The sequence below is a fragment of the Lissotriton helveticus genome, chromosome 5_1, assembly GCF_964261635.1.
Source record: "Lissotriton helveticus chromosome 5_1, aLisHel1.1, whole genome shotgun sequence".
Lineage (NCBI taxonomy): Eukaryota > Metazoa > Chordata > Amphibia > Caudata > Salamandridae > Lissotriton > Lissotriton helveticus.
Window position 1 is genome coordinate 1,940,887,126 of NC_136065.1, and position 20,957 is coordinate 1,940,908,082.

The window sequence follows — 20,957 nt, forward strand, 5'->3', positions numbered from 1 at the left end:
TGTGAAGTGCTTGAAACAGTTTGGGTGATGATTGCAGTGCAAGAAAATGGTGAAGTGAAGAGTGGTATAAAATTGACTACCAAGAGGAAGAAAATAGTTTATTGATTAACTCTCGGTGTCAAGATTAAAAAACAGTGCATGTGCAGTTTAGAATTTAATGACTGCACTAGTCCAAAATAAAGGTCTACATGTTTCAGCCATCATGATCAAGTTCTGATCGTGGGCTTCCTCAGGACCTAGATATAAAACGCTACTGCAAAAATTGTGAAAAAGATGGTAGTCGATTTTCGACCACTCTTCACTTCACCATTTTCTTGCACAGCAACCATCACCCAAAATATTTCAAGCACTTCACACCTAGTGGATATTAGGAAATCAACTTAGTACTCTAACAAAACATCCCTGAGCTCCTCCCTCACAGTGAGAGGGTGGTAGCCCTTGGCTGCATTAGGAATTACAACCAAGAGGAGTTCCCAGATGATGAAGCATGCCACCTCGGTGGGTGATGGGATTCCTTCCTCATTAAAGGACTTCCCCGCATTTGCGTAACAGCCATATCTTTGTACTGTGTGCATCCTAGAGCTGTTCTTAGCTCGATAGACCCGCAGATTATTTGTGTGATTTCATGTTGACTGTGGGGAATTAATCCACGCTGGTCTTTAAACTTTCCCTTAGACCCTCTACCTACATGTTTGTATTGTTTGTTTTTAGTAAGTCTGTACACACAAATGTACAATAGGTGAAATCAAAGCTCAATATAGATGATGTCTCTCCCACTCCAGAAATGTGGGAAGAAGGCTAATTCTGTAAAAAAAATTTAAATAGAATATGTTCAGCAACTTAGTGTACGCATCACCGGCAATCAATCAAGAAGTGTGCACCAGTGACATCCAGAGAATGTCAACACTCTCCTTGAATGTTCTCAGAAAGGTGTGTGTATCACCAATCACATGATAAGGTGCATATGCTAAAAGTTTTGCCGTGTGCATCGTCAAGTGAGTACATACAGTGCATGCAGGTCTACGCATGTAATGATTCATCAAATGCCCAAATATATACGCATGTACCCATAAACATGCAAGAACACATCACTCGCATATGTGACATGACACGCATTCATACATGTGATGTCCATACTGCAAAGCAAGACGTGACATTCCGAACTCTGCTCAGTAAGTGTCAATGGTGTTGCTATCGCGCACAATGCAGGAAAGTCCACAGCTATACTTGTGCATGATCTTTAAATACCATTAGCTGAAGACAAAATCTTACTGCTGACTCCACCGGAAGTTAAATTCACAATTATGCCACGTCTAGTCACTATTGTAACTTCTGTGGAGTGCCCAAGCGCAGCACTCAACGCGGTATGGTATGATACCACATTCAGGATTACCTCATGTGGTTGCAGTTCTCTGACTGGCTCGTCGTTGCCAATTCTTGTAAAGAAGTCAGGAGACTTCTGAGTTTCGTTTATAAATACAAGCTTTTTTAGCTGATACAACACAAGTGTAGTCATCTCTTCGCTGCCCAATGCCTACCCTGGAATGCCAGCTCCTCAAAGAATATACAGAACACTACTAACATTGTCATTCCTAAATCTAATTCTGTACAGTAACCTGCCTTCAAACAATCCTGCCAGCCTTGACAACAACGGCCCCCACGATGTACCCTACCAATCCCCACCATTTGATCTGAACTCTGTTGTTATTGATCTCAAGCTATCTTCCAAGTCACCGTTTTTCTACTTTCTCAGTCACCAATTTAACAGACAAATGGCCACAGATCCTTACTGTCACCACCATGGTGGTAGGGCCAGCAACTCAACGGTAAAAGACAAAGTTAAAATACCATTTCAACAACGAGCCACTCTGGTTGCACATATATTCTATAGCAATTCAACGTCTACTTGTGCAAATTCAAGATAATGGCCTCTGAGACGTTCCTAACACCAGCTTCTGTCGCTATTCCAATACGAAATGAGTGTGTAAAAAAACTCAGAACTCAACAAACCCAACCCAACAAAGCCTCCTGAAGTTCTTGCAACAACTGAATATTTGATAACGGCAGCATGTCCACATGAAGAAAAAGCCTACCACCTCTAACCAAACCAGCTCCCCCATAAGCCTGGCAACTGAGCAAATCTCATAAACCAGATAAATGTGCATCTGTACAAACTTACCAAAACTCTTCTGGTCATTTTTCCCTTCGAAAGCCAAATCTCCACCATCATGTATTTACCCTCACCGCCACCTTCAGAAAACCTAAACACCAGTAATTCTGACACTCTGAATACCCGAGATAACGACTATGGCATAACTAATGCAAAAGACACAACTTCTGAAGAATATGAACAGACCCCATGCAAGACCCCAACTAAATGCCCAAGCAGTCTAACTGTAATGGACCTCTTCAACCATCTTAGACTGTGAGCCTTCCTCGACCACCCCTCCAGAATTCTTTTCTTTATCTCACCCGCTGATGGCTTATATCCCCAGAACAGCTTACCATAAACCACACCACAGCCACCCAGCCAACTTAACTACTTAACTTAACTACAAGTGTAATGCCAGACAAATTTTTCAGTAAGGCCCATTATAAAGTTCAACACATCATTACGTCTTTAGACCATCCAACCAACGTTTTCTTTCCAATACTGTACTAATGAAGCTATAAACTAAAACCATGCCTGCTGGTAAGCCAAGGACCTTTCAATCAGTGGATCTATCCTTATTGTTGATTCACTGACCACAAAAATATAGATGAAAAAAATATCAAGGAAAAATATACAATACAAAAAATATCGACTCTATATACTTAAAAAAGTAAGTCAAAAATATCAGAAAAAAATATCGTATACAATAACATAGTTGTATTAAATATCGATTTTAAAATATATATAATTGAAAATATTAAAATAAACATAAATTAAATGCTAACTTTAATTTATAAAATATTAAATGTATAATTTAACAATACAACAAATAAACTTCCTTTTAAAAATGTAAACACACACACATATATATATATGTATGCATACAGATAGATAGATATATAATTATACATATATGAAAAATATAACTAATATTTTTAATTAAAAATAGAATAAAAAAAATCTTAAACAGCTCAGGGCCCGATTACAATGACGGTGAGACCACCACCGACAACCTGTCGGTGGCGGTCTCACCGCCATCGTTTGCATGTTTTCCACCGGCCATACTTAAATGGTGGGCGGAAGTATGGCAGTCAGAAAGCCTGACCACCACGCATCCAACAGGATCCTTGAGCCTGCCGGTGTGGTGGAGGGCCTCACATTCCCTCCAATGGTGACGGTGCCTCCCAGGCACCGCCGTTGGGATTGCGATGTTCCTTTCCACCCGCCTGTTTATGGTGGTTAACATGCCATGAACAGGTAGGCGGAAAGGGACTTTGGGGGCCCGTAATGAGCCCCCCTTCCCCTTGGCCCTAAGCTGTGTGCACTGGGGGGCACCTATTGTGGCCCCCTACAGATCCCTGCACCATGTGGCAGGCACTGCATGGTGCCTGCCATGTAGTGCAGGGATATGTACACTGTCCCTTTTTTGCATTGCGGTGGATGCTGCAGCCTGCAGCACCCACTACAGTGCAAAATATAGGCATTGCGACCGTAGTGGTGGCAGTCGCATCCTAATGCCTACTGCGGGATCGCTGACAGCCTGTTGGGTAGTCCCATCTGCAACAGGGTGGTGGGCGAACGAAAGTCCGCCAGACATCCTAATCCGGCCCATAATATTATCAAAAACATATGTAAACATATTTAAATATACCATAAACATAAACTATTTAAAAAGGGAATCAATTTAATTTAAAATAGAAATTAAACAAGACAGATATTTTACAATTTAATTCAATGTAAATAACACACACATAATATTGAAAATTATAATATGATTATTAGAATAAATCAAACCCATAATTATATAAATTACAACATAAAATACATTATTGCAAATTAAAATAAATACGAATACATTTCCCACCACATTAAAAAGAAAATATTTTTTATACTAAATAAATATTAAAATAATCACTCCCACCAAACACAACAATAACAAAATATTTTACACAACACAAAAATAAGTTTTACTATTCTAACTACAATAAATATGAAATTACATAAAATACAACATTACAAAATACTACAATTTACTATTCCCACTTCAGTCAACAAAACAATAAAATCTATAATTAACAATAACAGCAATTCCCACTCCAGTCAGTGCATCAGAAGGGAAAGTGTTGGATTGCAGAGGGGTAGAATTTACTATTCCCACTCCAGTCAGTAGAACAATAGGGAAAATGTTGGGTAGCGGAGGGGTAAAAATTACTATTCCCCATCCAGTGAGTGCAACAGTAGGGAAAGTGTTGGATAGCGAGGGGCAACATTTACTATTACCACTCCAGTCAGTACAACAGAAGGGAAAGTGTGGGATTGCAGAGGGATAATATGTACCATTCCCACTCCAATCAATGTAACACTAGGAAAAGGGTTGGACAACGGAGCGGTGACATTTACTATTCCCACTATTCCCACTATGTTGAAGATATATATTTTATTTTTAATGATGAACTGGCTAGAGTGGGAATAGTAAATGTCACCGCTCCGTTGTCATTTACTATTCCCACTCCAGCCAGTTCATCATTAAAAATAAAATATATATCTTCAACATAGTAAAACTATTTAAAAAAACCAAAGTTAATTGAAAAAAAAGAAAAGTATATTTAATATTACAAATTTTAAAAACAAAATCATGTTATAATGTTAAATACATATCACTAATACTGTCAAATATTATCATGAATAAAATGCAAAAATGATTTCCATACAAATAAATATTTTTATTTAAAAATTATTTATTAACAAAAACATTATTTATTACATACATTTCCTTTAGGTACTTCCCACCCTGTAACACCACAAAACTCACAACCTGCACCTTAACAATTATTTACACTATTAATATAAATATTCATCAACAAATTAATTTCCATTAATTAATTATTCATTATTAATTCATTATAATTAATGTACTTCCCACAATATACCCCCAAAACACATACAACACCATTAATTATTTAGGGCCACATGTAGGAACCCTAATACCGGTCGGTAACGGTCGAAGTTACCGAATTTCGGCCGTTACCGACCGGTATTAGGCATTTGGGATGTAGGTGGCACTACAAGTTGGTGGTAAATAACAAATACCTTTGAAAATGCAAATCTATGCATTTTCAACTGTGCCATGTGGCAGACACACAAGCATGTGTGCCACATCTGCACACAAGCATGATTCAGGGGTGCAACAGGGTGTCACATTGACACCCTGGCACCCTTGAATGTTTCCCCCACTTTACCGAATTGGTATTTACCGATTCGGTAATTTCTTACAAAAAAGAGAGTTTCCCAGAAAACCAGAAAGGACAGGGTATCAAACAGTATCAAAAGGAATTCCTTTCTGTGTTACTCGCTTTACATTTGTGACCAGAAGGCCTACACACTAATATCGCTTTTTTAGTGTTCAATAGTGACACGGATAATTATTTATGCACAAAACTAGGATTACTTTTGTCTCTCAAGTTTTTATTCTTATTAGGTTAAAAAAAGAATTAGATTCATCTATTACACAACATTATACACAAACATATGCTCAAATGAAAGTTCTCAATTTTTTTTTTTTTTTTTGTAAAACAATTTTTATTGCAGAGTTACACATCGGATGTAGTAACAGTTTGCACAGCCAGGTTAGAAGCATAGTCCCCATCACAATGTAATACACAGCCATTTAGCCCTCAACCCGGAGGTCGGGCGGCGAGTCATGTGATTCCAGTTTGCGCATAGGTGCGTTGAGCCGTATATGAGGAGGATAGGTCAACCACTGTCTGCTTTATGTTTTTATTCCCTTCCTGCTGCTCCGCTTCTAGGTTTAACCGTTGAACTTTGGTAACGCTTATGTTCGTCTGTGTCCCCCCTCCCCCTCCCCCTCTGTGTGTCTTCGCCTATGTCTGGTGCTGGTAACCCTAGCTATGGCAAATGTTGAAGAAGTTTTAAGTGCTGTTCTGTGTGTGTGTGTCTGGTGACAGTGCTGGGTGGGCGATGGGTGCCAATGGGTTTGGTGGTCCCTCTGCCTCCTCCCTGTCTAGTCCCTCCAATGTATTGTCCTTCAGATCTTGGACCAAAGCCTCCCGCGCCCTCGCCGCATCCTGTGCTTTCTCGTCTGAGCATCGGCGGGCTAGTTGGTATCTAATCGTGCTCTCGGCTGCTGCCCATTTCAAGAATTTGTTTAGCCATCTCTTGTGTGTCGGGCCCGTCTTTGATTTCCATCCCCTGGTCAGCTCCCGTTTGGCTAGGAGCAGACCCATGTCTATGAATTTGCTTGTGAGCTTGTTTTTGCGTGTGTGTGGGAACCAGTGGAGAAGTGTGACCGCAGTGTCATAATGTAGTCCCCTGTCCGTTACTGCGTTCAGTGTGTCGCCTATCTCATTCCAGTACTCCTGAACTTGAGGACAACTCCGGAGCATGTGGAGGAGATCTGCCTCTATGAGGCCGCATCTGGGGCATGCTGCGTCTGGTACCCCAAAATATGTTGCCACTTTGCTCGGGGTCAAGTAGGCTCTGTGAAGGATGTATAGGTGGATAAGTTGGAAGCGCGCATTCCTAGTACTTTTCCTAGCTCTGCGTACTATTTGGGACCACGTTGCGTCGGGGATTTCTTTCTGCAGGTCAGCCTCCCATTTCAGTTGGAGTGGAGTAAGGGATTGGATGTTTTCTGAAGATAATCGAGAATATAGGCACGTTACTGCTTTGAATGTCCCCGCCGCCATCATTGCGTATTGGCACACTAGTGTTGTCTGTGGTTCGATCAGCCCCTCACCCCAGTGTGTTTGTATGGCCCTCACCACCGCTGCGTGTATTAGATAGTCGCCCCTCGGAAGGCCGTAGCGCTCTTGAAGTGTCTGAAATGGTGCCAGAACTCCATCATCGTAGAGGTCCCCTAACATTTGTAGGCCTGCTTCCTCCCAGCTCTGTAGACCTGACCAGTCCCCCCCATGTGGGAGTGCCGTCACCATGCCCAGTGGGATTTCAGGCGCGTACGGGTGTGTTTGCTCCACCCGCTTCTGCGATCTGTTCCAGCATAGCCGAAGCGTTCGTTCCTCCAGAGATAGTCCTCTAAGTACCAATTTCTATTGCATAGTAATGTATGCTAGGACATGGCGGGGTATTCCAGTGTCCCTCTCATGGTCCGGACCTCGATAGGCTCTCGCAACCTCTTTCGTAAAGAATTGTAATTGGGCCGCTAGGTAGTATAACTCAAAGTCCGGGACCGCTAGGCCACCCTCGTCTTTCGAGCGGGTCAGTGTCGCCAAAGCAATTCTACGCCTGCCTGCTCCCCACAAAAAGGAGATTACTAACGACCTAAGCCGTTTAAAGATCGTTCCGGGAATCCATATCGGGAGGGTCCGGAAAAAATATAGCAGTCTTGGAAGGACTATCATTTTCAGCAGTGACACTCGACCCGACATGGACAAGGGCAGGTCCGCTGGGTCATGGTATATATGTACCCCCAGATAGCTCAGGCAATCGGGCTCCCATCTCACCATCGAGTTGGAAGGGGGACGCGCCCCCTTCCTTCGCAGGGGGAAGAGACAGGTTTTTCCCCAGTTCACCCGTAAACCAGAGATATCGCCAAAGCATTCCAGCAGCCTCTCGGCTCCAGCTACCGCCTCCTCAGCATTCTCCAAGACGAGGAGCAAGTCATCAGCATATAGGGAGATAAAATGGCGAGTGCCCCCGGAGTCCAAACCACAATAGTGGTCACCCCGTCTGGCAGTCGCCGCTAGGGGTTCCACTGCAAGTGCGAAGAGTAGGGGAGAAAGTGCACACCCCTGTCTGGTTCCCCGATTCACCTCATACCTTTCAGATATCAAGGCTCCGACTCTCACTCTGGCTTTTGCCGACGCATATAGGACTTTCGTCCACGCTATGCATCCCTCACCCAGTCCAAAGATCGTCATCACTCTATAAAGGTAATCCCACTCTAGACTGTCGAATGCCTTCTCTATGTCGACCGCGAGTACTAGGGGGGTCCGTGTCTCGGGAGGAGGATTATCTATCAATCGGAGGAGCCTGCGTATGTTGTGCGTTGTGCCTCTCGTGGGTATGAATCCCGATTGATCACTGTGGATCAGTCTTTATGAAAGTTCTCTAATACATATGATAATCCCTGTAATGGTTCCAACTGAGATTTTTTTTAAAACAATACAAAGTAAAATTCCCACTTTAAAAAATAACATCATGACATCAAATATACAATGATGAAAGAATGTCCTTTGTCGACGCATTTCGGTGCTTTGTGCTGTTTTAACACCTTCTTCAGGACAAAACTTTTACTTAAAAACAATTGTTCTTCATTTTAGAATATACTGTCATCGTTCTTTTCTCTTTGGGATTCCGCACCCTTTAGGATTGATCAATGGTTAATCCTCTTGGTGGTTGATAATGGTCTGTGTAAACCTCTGTTTCTCACTTACTTAAAACGGGGAGAATAATATCTCCTGTGTCTAGTTCAATTCTTGCGACTTTCAATCTGCGCTAGATCACATGTAGTCGTTTGCTTGGTTTCAACCTTTTAAAATCATGTATGGGGTCCCTGTATCGTGCTCAAAGACGGGTTTTCTTCTCGTCCTAAGGGTTTCCTTCACTTTATATCCTTATATGAGCGTGTATGGATATTCCTTCTTGCAAGGTTGCCTCATAGCCGTAAACACCGAGCGTTCGACACGTCCTCTCTCCTCTCTCCCGATTCGGTAATTACCATTCATTCCTATGGGCCTCCAGGAATGAATGGCAATTACCGAATCGGTAAATACCGATTCGGTAAATACCGAATCTTACAGATTCGGTAATTTTTAACGAAAATGTATCTACATCCCATTTACCTATTCTCAAATACCGAATCAGTAAAATTCGGTATTTAAGACTAGTTACATTGGGATTACCTACATCTGGCCCTAAATGTATTATTATTATTATTTTTAAAAAAAATATGAATTGCTTGAAATGTATTTACTTCCCACCCTATTCCCCTACAAAACCCACAACCCACATCTAAAATGTAAAAAAAAACAATTATTGATTGCACAACTAACATAATTAAGTATCAATTAAGCAAATATTATTAATTAAAAAAACAAATTATAATTAAGGCTCCCTGTTTTCTGTTTTTACTGATTTTTACAGATAGATACAGACAGAAAACATTCATTTTCTTGTCTGCTTTTATTTTTAAATGTGGATAAAAACGGAAATTGGGTTGCTTTTTGAGTAATTCTAAATACTGTCTATGATGACTGACAGGCCAATAAATGTGTGGATTGATAGATAAGGGGGTTAACAAAGAAAGGAAATATATTAAAAAAGGCTTTAACAGCAGTAGATATGCACAAGGTTGAAACTGATATTTGCATATTTTCATATGTCTACTGATTTATCTTCTGCGTGTATTCACAGCACTGAAACCTGGCAGTCATTCAAGCATATATGCATATTTATAGGTTAAATAAATGTGGAAAAATACTAATTTCAGCCTACTTTTTCCACAAAACCCAAAATAAATATGGATAAATACAGATAAAATTAGCAAAAAATAAATATGGATAAATACAGACGGAAATGAGAAGAAAATAAATACCATAAAACCGGCAGCCCTAATTATAATGCATTAAAATTAGCGCGGCGAGATCAACGCCCTACTGAAGAAACCCAAGGTGGACCCCAAGGACCTCAAGAACATTCGGCACATCTACCTGCTCCCCTTCCCGGCGAAAGTCATGGAGGAGATCGTCAACAGACAGCTGACCCGCTACCTTGAAGACAACAACATCCAGGGCCCCTCCCAGTTCGGCTATCGCAGCAACCACAGCACCGAGACCACCCTCATCGCTGCCACCGATGACATCAGGATCCTCATGGACAAAGGAGAAACCGCCGCTCCGCACCCTAACAGCACGCCTCCATGACGCCGGAATCCAAGAGAAGGCCCTGGCCTGTACCACATCCTTACTCTCCGTCAGAACCCAGAGCGTCCGCCTCCCACCCTTCCGCTCCAAGACCACCAAAATCATCTGCGGCGTTCCACAGGGATCCTCCCTTAGCCCGACGCTGTTCAATATCTATATGGCACCACTCCCCCACGTCGCACGACAACACAGCCTCAACATCATCTCCTACGCCGGCAACACCCAGCTGATCATATCCCTCACCGAAGACCCCCATACCGCCAAAGCCAACCTCCACAGAGGAATGAAGGCTGTCGCCGAATGGATGAAGGACAGCAGGCTGAAGCTGAATTCAGACAAAACGGAGGTCCTCATCCTTGGCCCCACCCCATCAGCCTGGGACGACTCCTGGTGGCCCACATCTCTAGAAACAGCCCCAGAACCCACCGACCACGCGCGCAACCTGGGGGTCATCCTCGACTCCGCCCTCTCCATGAGCAAGCAAGTCAACGCCGTCTCCGCGTCCTGCTTCAACACCCTCCGCATGCTCCGCAGGATCTTCAAATGGATCCCCCCGACACGAGAAAAACCGTCACCAAGGCCCTCGTTACCAGCAGACTGGACTACAGGAACGCCCTCTACACAGGAAGAACAACTAAGCTCCTGAGACGGCTGCAACGCTTCCAGAACGCCTCGGCACGACTGATCCTTAACGTCCCCCGATGCAGCCACATCACAACCCACCTGAGAGGCCTGCATTGGCTCCCCGTCGACAAGCGGATCACCTTTAAACTCCTCATCCACGCACACAAAGCCCTACACAACGCCGGACCAGCATACCTCAACGACCGACTCAGCCTCTACACTCCACCCACAGCCTCCACTCCGCCAACCTCACCCTTGCCACAGTTCCACGCATCTGGAAATCCACCGCCGGCGGCAGATCCTTCTCCTACCTCGCCGCCAAAACTTGGAACACTCTCCCTATCGACCTACGACAGACCAAGGACCTACTGGCCTTCAGGAGACTTCTCAAGACCTGGCTTTTAGATCAGCCCCCCCTCCCCCACCTCCCCCCCCCAGCGCCTTGAGACCCTCACGGGTATGTAGCGCGCTCTACAAATGTAATGATCGATTAAATTAACTTCCCACTCTTTGCCCCTATACAACCCGCACCTGAAATTTAACTTTAAAACTATTAAAATATTTTTCAATTACATGGCTAATAGTATTTAACAACTAATTATAAATTAAATAACATTATTTTACTCCCCACCCTTTACCTCTATAAATCCCAAGCCCACTCCCAAGAAAATGTAATTAATTATCATTTAATTATCAACGAATTATCATTCAATAAAAAATAAATTACTTCCCACCTTTAGCTGCTATACACCCCACAAACCGAACCGAAAAAAATTACACAATTACCCTAATTAATTAATTAACAACTAATTAATACATAACACTAATTTAAAAAATGATATTTTAACAACTATATTTTTGCAAACGATAATAATGACTTCTGTATTTTAAAATTCGACATTACTAACCTTAAAATCGATATTCTTGGCCACGATATTCTTGCTCACAATATTTCTGTCACAATATTTCCAGCTCGATATTTGTGTCAGTCGATATTACTGACTCGGTATTTTGTTTGAACACCTTTTTTGTCCTATCAACCATAGCTCCTCTGTAATTTCTTCCCCATACAGATCTGCCTCCAGCATCACGCCACAGTACCCCCTTCTTTAGGAATGAGATAATGCATTTGCCATTTCATTGTATGTTCCTAGTTTCATGCTTAGCTCTAAATACAATACTGTACTGTAAGCAACCGAGAATTAAAACTCTTAACAGTTGTAAAACCTTTACATCCCTTGTATGCTACCTATTCATAACATTAACCATTGTCATGTTGTCCACATTGAAAAGCACCTTATTATTCTTTAAATACTTGCCCCAGAAAACAAGTCCAATTACCAAAGAACAAAATCCAAAAAGGCTATGCTTTTCCCATCTGTCCTCACTGTTCTGGCCATCTCTTCACACACTATGTGTCTTGACGAAACAGACCAAAAGCGCACCTCGAGCTACACTCCGCCACATCACCCAAATCTTCCAACTTCACCTTATTAAGTGCCTCAAAAACACCAACCACATTCTCAGGTCTGTCTTTCATGCCAGCTGATGATCCTATTCTACGGTGTGGTAAGGACAACCCTGTGAATGTTAGAAAAGTCCTGCCAGCCCACACCATCTAACAGTCAAAATTGCTGTGACCTTCAATAACTTGAATTGACCTCACTTCCACTTTCCTCCATGTGAACACGTCATCCGGCAAATATGTCATCTTCTTGTTAGGCAACCTTGCTTCCATCATCTCCAAATCTATTTCAATACAAAGAAAGGTTAACACAGCTGCTACGACAAAAGTGTTTTTGTTGCTATTAGAACTACAACTACTGCCATTAAATTAAAGACCAAATGAGTCCAAAGTCTTCTGACATGACTGCATTCCGAGAGCCCACAAGAAAGAAATCGTCAAGATAATGTGTCACCTGTTAACAACTTGAAATTTAAGTAAACCACCAATGTAAGAACGAAATGAACTTAATATGAACAAGAAACAGAACATTAGAAAATAGCAATGCCTTATCCACATAAAATGCTCTTTCAAACTTGAATACCCAATAATTCCTAATCATTGGGATACACATGCAATAGCCAAAATGCATACATTTTGCAGTGAAGACTCCAACGCCAGCCCTCTTTACTAACTCAGTGGTTCCGTCCTCTCATGCATAGTGAGCCGGTGAAAGTTTCTCATATAAATTGTTCTTAACAGGCTATACTTCTGGCCATGCAAGGTGTTGTATCAATCTGAATGCCCCTCTCCTTTTCAATCTGACCTGCCCTTTCCTTTTCAATCGGAACTGCCCCTTTCCGTTTCTTGAGCATCAAAACTATAGGGGACACAATCAGTTTATCCAAAGGCCAGTTTTTAAACAACCTTTGTATTTGCCCATCCCCCCTTTTTCACCGTCCCCTTCAACACTTCACAGGTATCTTATCTCCCAATATAGTGTGCTCCAAGTACCCTACTCCTTTAAGAGGGAGTGGCGTTGCCCCCTCAGCCAAGACCTTATCCCTTCCTGCTCTCCCTTTTGTGTTACCCACAGAAGCAGGCCCAGCTGGCTGCTCAGGCACCACCTGGCAATTCAGCACGCTCACTTTGCCAGCCTATGCTTCCTCCCCTTCAGCTCTGCATGCCTCCTGTAGCCCCTGTAGAGCCTTCTCTACCTCATTGGTGGCAAGAGACAAGTCGGTACATCGTTCTCGCTCCTCCTGTACCTCCTATTTTGTCACTGCCCACCGTGCCATTTTGCAGGGTCTATGTTGTATTTCAATATATGTTATAGTTATGCTACTGTAATGCATGTTTTCTTTCATATGTCCTTGTCCCTCTTTTCCCGTGTTTCATTGGTTACTCCTAGAACATTGGGTTCTGGAGATTCCAAGAGAAGTGGTTGTGATTGTTCTGGAGATGGTGACCAACGAAGAGACGTAATAAAAGTTGTTCTCCTACCTGTGGAGCCTGCGTCTCATTATTCCTGTTTACAACACCTTTTTGGCGACAAGCGAAGGGATCTGAAGTGTCTGCCACCATCGCTATCAGGTTGGGATCCCAGCTGCCGTGTTCCATTGCTTATTGCCTCCCTGTGACCAGTAATTTCTGTGACAGGTCCCTCCCTACTTTGTCTTAGCCCATGTTAATCGTGGAAGTGCAAAGATTACTGAGAAGGTATGAGTCATACGCATACTGAAATAAATATTGTAATGTGCCAGCCCTCACACACTAGAGCGACTCATTCGCAAGAGGAATCTACAGTCCGAGCCTTGCTTTGACATCGTGAACCCCATTTTGTTTTGCACTGATTTTGAACCAAATTATGGGCCTCATTATGATGTCGGTCGGTAAGCAATCCGACCGACTCCTTGTCGGAATGGGTTGCGGCCGACTCGGGTTCAGAGAGTCCAACTGACCGATTACGATGTTTCCGAACACTGTTCGGTCGGACTCCCATTGACTTCAATGGGGGCCTGTGTTACGATGGACAACACAGGCTCCCATTGAGAAAAGAGGTGGTTGTGGAGAACCTTGTAACCTGTGCATGGTTGTAAAGAGGGGACCCATGGGAACCCCCACAGGCCCCAACCGGAGTACTCCGGGTATAGGAGGGCTTGCGATGTACCCCCAAAGTCAGTTTATTTCTTATTTAAAAAAAATGTTTTTATTGATAACCAAAGCAGAGACATATATCGTTCTTGCAGCAATGTACACAGTACACAAAGTCATACACAGTATAGTAATGCTAGTATCTTGTATCATACATTTTCAACATCATCACAAAGCGAGTCACGTCCATATTGTTTGCGGTTCAGATCAATGCTGTACTTGCCCAATTCACAGAACTAGTCTTTCTTTAGGCACTAAAGGGCTTCCACTAGTCAAAGCACTTCTCCCAGTCTAGAAACTGGGAACCAATCAGTTCTCCAGGGCTACGTTGCAAAGCTCTCAATGCGATTGGTCCCATTTGCCTTGGCAGCTAGATAGGTTTGGTATAGTCCCCAGATGTTCTTTGGCCGATTGCGGGGTAGGGGGGTATTAAATCACTATAATATTCTATTTGTGTGCTGCAATACATCATGTTGTTTGTCCAGCCCGTTATAGAGGGTTTCGGGCCCCGGGACCAGCAGATCACAACCCTACACCTAGCCATTAGGAGTTCCATGTCTACCAGTCGTCTAATTACCTTAGGTACATGTTTGGAATAGCCCAATAGAGCGAGCATTGGGTCAGGATCAAGTATGGTTTCCGTGATCTCCCCAAAGTCTTAAATATCAACGCCCAAAAGGTCGAAATCCCAGGGCGTAACCAGGCGAGATGGAAAAAATCTGCTGCATCAGCACCACAACGCTGGCACGCTGCAGAGTCACGCAAACCGTACCTGCAAAGCCTCTCTGGGGTATAATATACCCTATTTAGAAATTTCAAATGTATCAACGTATGACGCCCATTTAATGAAATACGCTTAGTGCCCTTATAGCAATACTTCCAAGTTGGGTCATCAATCACCCGGTCCAGGTCTGCCTGCCACGCTAACCTAGCCTTAGTGTAATGGTTAACTCGGTATCCCTGTGCTGTGTTATAAATCCTAGAGACGATTCATACTGGCGAGTCAGCCTTAATAACATATGTGAGCGGAGCAACCTCTGGTGGCTCATCTAACCCACTGCCCAGGAGTTCCTTCAATGAGTGCCTCATCCTGTGGAAGTGGAAATTGGGTCAATGGTGTACAACTCCAACGGAGCACTAGGGGAGTATAGAATGACACTTGCTTGGAATTTCAGAAGGGGGTGCCAGGCATGTATTGTTGCATTAATGGAGTCAAGGATACCAGTCCTGTTGTAGTGTAGTTCCTATATCCCTGATAGGCTCTGCGCATTGGAATAATATACACTATAGATTTGACATAGGACTGAGGTCAGTATGTCTCTATCGAGTACATTAAACTTAATTACTTGTGTGTGCCAGATAACTCAGAGGTCACTAGAAACTTCTCGAATAAACAAGAAAGGATTAGTTTCTGACAACCGCATACACATGACAACTTTGTTTCCCTTAGAATTGGAACAGTCTCAGAATCATGGAAACAATAGATAACAGTTTTACTCAGTCAATCGTGCATGCTTCGTTTCTACAGAGTTTACACAGAAATAGATTGCTGGGCGTTTCAATAAAAAGAGGGTTTATTGAACAGTTTTATTTCTTGTGCAAGAGCTATGAACTGCTACAATCGTAAGACAGAAAGTGAAGTATAATATGTACAGCGTTAGTAGTAAGATAAAATAATACTACAATAGCATGGTTTGTAGCTATGACATACATTCATAAAAATACATATATAAATAACACAGGCTAAAATGTGAATACTCATCTGATGCTTCTAGTTAGTTCTATCCCAGTATACCTAACCTGAGTGTACTACGAGGTAAGAAGTAGGTGCTGTTTTCTAAAGTATAGCTAGCTATAGTTTAGTTTTGCCAGAGTTGCCAGGAGTCCCTCTAGGTTCTAGTCTGCTCCGTACCTTAGAATGAGAGAGGTTGGAATCTCTTTCCTGGTCTCGATCTCTAACACCCTGCAAGGGCAGTCAAAAACACTGGAGCTGGATTCTCTGCAAGGAGGATGACAGCATCTGGTCAGTGTGTCAGGCAGGGACTTGACTACCTACCGAACTTGCTGTGGCGAGCCCCGTCGTGCAAGTAGGCAGCTGGATCGTGGTTTGCCGTGGCAAGTGAAGGTATATTTATACCTTGAAGGTGTTTAGGAATGCTAGTATTGACGTTAAAGTCAGGCAGAAGAATGTCATGAATGAACCCCTAAGGAATAGATGTTCATGCATAATAAATGATTTCTTGGAGAAATCAATAATCCAAGCAAGGGGAAGTCCTAAAGGCTTAAGAGTCTGGTTTTCCAAGTGCTCGTTGTGACGTTGATGGACGGATGTAGGTGGCCATGCCTGTATTTGGTTAGCATGGATAATGCCTAAATAAGGGTAGGATTTCAATGCCTAAATATGGGTAATGCGAATTGTGGCCCTATATGGGCATAAATCGGGAAACCTATATACGGTATCTAAATCGACACACAGCACTGCGATCAGGAGGTTAAATCAGAAGCGCTGCCAATGGGGATGGAGCCGCTACCACATTCTCAATCCGAAAATGCGGAGTGTCGGTGTGGCCATGCATCCAGTAATGCGGAGGAGCGCCCTGTGCAGCCCTACAGTACAGTTCTAGATCCGGAGCTCCCTGTCCACCCAAGCTGTATGGGAGGGTTAGGATGCCCCACTTAACTCGGGCATGTTTCCCAGCCCAGGCTAACCGTACCATCAGGGTTGTCAGCAACCTAAAGAAGGACCTCAGAAGGACCATGGGAATATTTGTGAATAAAAATAGGAAACGTGGAAGGACCACCATTTTCATAGAACACTCTACCCGCTAATGAATGGGGTAAGCGTATCCATCCGTCCACGTCGTCCTCCAGTTTGGACACCGTTTTCCCGTAGTTTTCTTTGAATACCACTTCCGAGTCAGTGTGCATTCTAATGCCCAAATATCGGATTGGCTCGGTCGTCCAGCTCAATGGGTATTCCAGCGTAAACTGAGTCATATCTGAAGTCAGCTGGAAAATGAGCAATTTATTCCAATTAACCTTGAGACCTGACCTAGCTCCAAAGAGAATCACTTTGCGCAGTGCTGACGACAGATTTTGGTCAGGGTCTCTAACATATAATAATGTAGCATCTGCCTATGTGGATATTATCAAGTTATAGTTCAGAAAGTGTATACCCCTATGGCTGTTATATTCTCGCAATGCACAGGCAAGAGAATCCGCAACGAGGGCATATAGCAATGGGGAAAGTGGGCACCCCTGCCTTGTGGCTCTAGTAATGCAAATAGGCACGGTAACCAAGTCACCAATCTTGATCCTGGATGTAGGGGACTTGTAGAGCACTCCCACCATGTGCAGAAAGACACCCTCTAGCCCCATTCTTGTCAACACCTAGGTCATGAACCACCACGCAAAACCAAAGGGGATGATGGACGGAGTGTTGAACATTGCAGGCACTCACCCCCAGTCAACTGATTTGGGTTTAATCCATCATCATTCTTTAGCTCACTCCGCCAGCCCAGTCCAGACATGGTCATATGCATATCAGTCTGACCCTGTGCCTCATGGGAACATTCCAGACTGAACTGCCAAGCCATGTCTTCCCTGGACTGGAAACAAGCATCCTGGGACCGGTTTCTGGCTAATTAGCCGTCGTCAGCCAGGCTTGCTTGAATCCAGTGGCAAAGTGAGCAAGGGACCTACGTCTGGGCATACCCTGCCAACTTAGGGCGAACAAAGCAAAACCAAAGAGGATGATGGACGGAGTGTTGAACATTGCAAGCACTCACCCCCAGTCAACTGATCTGCGTTTAATCCATCATCATTCTTTAGCTCACTCCGCCACCCCAGTTCAGACATGGCCATATGCAAATCAGTCTGACCCTGTGCCTCATGGGAACAGCCCAGCACGAACTGCCAAGCCATGTCTTTCCTGGACTGTAAACAAGCATCCTGGGACCGGTTTCTGGCTAATCAGCCGTCATCAACCAGGCTAGCTTGAATCCAGTGGCAAAGTGAGCAAGGGACCTACGTCTGGGCATACCCTGCCAACTTAGGGTGAAGAAAGCAAAACCAAAGGGGATGATGGACGGAGTGTTGAACATTGCAAGCACTCACCCCAGTCATCTGATCTTGGGCTTAATCCATCATTATTCTTTAGCTCACTCTGCCACCCCAGTTCAGATATGGTGATATGCAAATCAGTCTGACCCTGTGCCCCATGGGAACAGTCCAGCCCGAACTACCACTCCACAGACTCAAACGCCTTCTCCATGTCAAGGAAGACTGCCACTGCCTGAGTGTCCTATCGAGCATGTTGTATAGCCCCAAACACAGTCCTCAAGTTATAAGTAAGGTTTCTACCAGGGACAACGCTAGCCTGCTCTGGTGATATCAGCAGCGGCACTAGACGAGACAATCTGTTCACTAAGACCTTGGCATACATTTTAGTGTCCACATTGAGGAGTGTCAATGGGCGATAAAAGGTGCATTTGGTTGGTGGTTTATCAGGTTTGAGCATTGCAACAATTAGCACTTCCCGCATTGAGGGTGGCATATTGCCCGTTTCAATAATTTCCTCGAACAGTGTCTTCAGATGCAGAACTAATAATTCTCTGAATTCCTTAAAAAAGGAAACAGTGAGACCATCCACGCCGGGGGCGCTGCTGGATTTTATCGCAGCCAGAGCTGAAGCTATTTCCTCTACTTCTAGTGGGCGCATAAGGTATTCTCTATGTTTGTTTGCCAGCCAGGGCAATTTAATATGAGTGAGGTGGTCTAATGTAGCTTCGTCATCCCTCTCACCCTCAGAGCAATATAGTGACACGTAATATTGCTTATATCTGTTGGCTATGTCCAGTGGTTCAATTAGGGGCACCCCATCCAGATCATTAATGACTACCACACTAGCCTTCTCCCTTCGGTTTTTAAGCAGCGAGGCCAGGACCGACCATGGACGGTCTCCTTCTCCGTATATGTGTGCTGTGCAAGTGTTTTAGTTCTGCATCAGCCGTAGAGTGGTACTCGTGCAGCGTCCGATGCAATTCTTGTGTGATACTTTCGTCCGCCTCTGTTAGTAATTGTTGCTCTACGGTTGTTAAGGTGGCTTCTAAGTCCGATAGACGCTTCCGAAGGGTGCGGAGAACACCGGAATGCTTAGCCATTGCGATCCCTAGGATGTAAACTTTAAAGGTGTCCCACACCATGGAAAAAGAGTCCACTGACCCAATGTTAGTCTCAAAAAAGGTTTCAATGGCTTCTGCCAGTTCAGCTTTAAAAACGGGGTCGAGTAAAGAATATGGGGGCAGATTTATGAAGGCCTTGCGCCGCCGGTGCGTCACTTTTTCCCATGTTAAAAATGACGCACCGGCGGCGCAAGGCCTTCATAAATCTGCCCCATGGTGTGAACCGCCAAGTGAAAGAGGGTATACGTCTCTGCGGGGTGTCCATGACAATCTGTACTGGGGCATGATCCGAGAAAGAGTGACGGATCTGCATTAACATATCTCTGGAAATAAACAAACCTGGGCTTGGAGCATACAAAGTTTATACTAATTCACAAATTGCACTAGTACAGTACCAAAACTGTGCTTAATCACATAGTGTAGCATCTAAATAAATTAACAATATTCTCAGATGCTTTACAAATCAATTTTACATGCTTAACAGCATATAACCAATTCATAAAAATGAACTTTTACAATGAAAACATTAGGTAATGAGAGAGCTGATGATTTTGGGGTCCCCCCTAACCTAGGGGGAACACCAAGCAGATGCTTTGAACACAAAGAGCATAAACAAAAAGCACATTTTGTTGAACTTCAGTGGTGATCCCATCATTTTAGGACCACCACAAGCACAGTTATTGGCAAAAAAATAATCCCAACCAAAGGCCCTGCAAAGCATTATGGGACGAGATTAGCAGTGGCAGTGAATATTATAGTATCCAATATCAAAATAATTCTACAAAGAGCTGCAGTTCACCTAGTTGTTACTAGATGTCCCTCACGAGTCAAATGCAAAGCATTGAAATTATTCTTACATCAAGCTGCAGTTCCACTGATCGTCCCTAGATGTCACTCACGAGTCAAATGCAAAGCATTGAAATTATTCTTACATCAAGCTGCAGTTCCACTGGTCGTCCCTAGATGTCCCTCACGAGTCAAATGCAAAACCATTGAAACCCTTTCATCAAGCATTTGCATTTGACTCGTGAGGGACATCTAGTAACCACCAGTTGAACTGCAGCTCTTTGTAGAATTCTTTTGATATTGTATACTATATAATATTCACTGTCCACTGCTAATCTCATCCCATAATGCTTTGCAGGGCCTTTGGTTGGGAATGTTTTTTTGCCAATAACTGTGTTTGGGTTTGTCCTAAGAGGATGGGACCACAACTAAATCGTTCAATAAGATGTGCTTTTTTGTTTTCAAGGCATCTGTTTGGTACTCTCCCTAGGTTAGGGAGGATCCCAAAATCATCACATCTCCCACTGCTTGCTCATTTATCAGTTTCACCATTGTGAAAGTACTATACGCACTTTAGCATATAAAGATAGAAATAATTATTTTTTAATATCCGGTCATGTACTGGAAGCTTTTTGCAAATTTTGTACAGTACGGACAAGTGCACAGTGTCTTCAGCTACACTACGCAGACTACTTGTACTAAGCTACATGTAG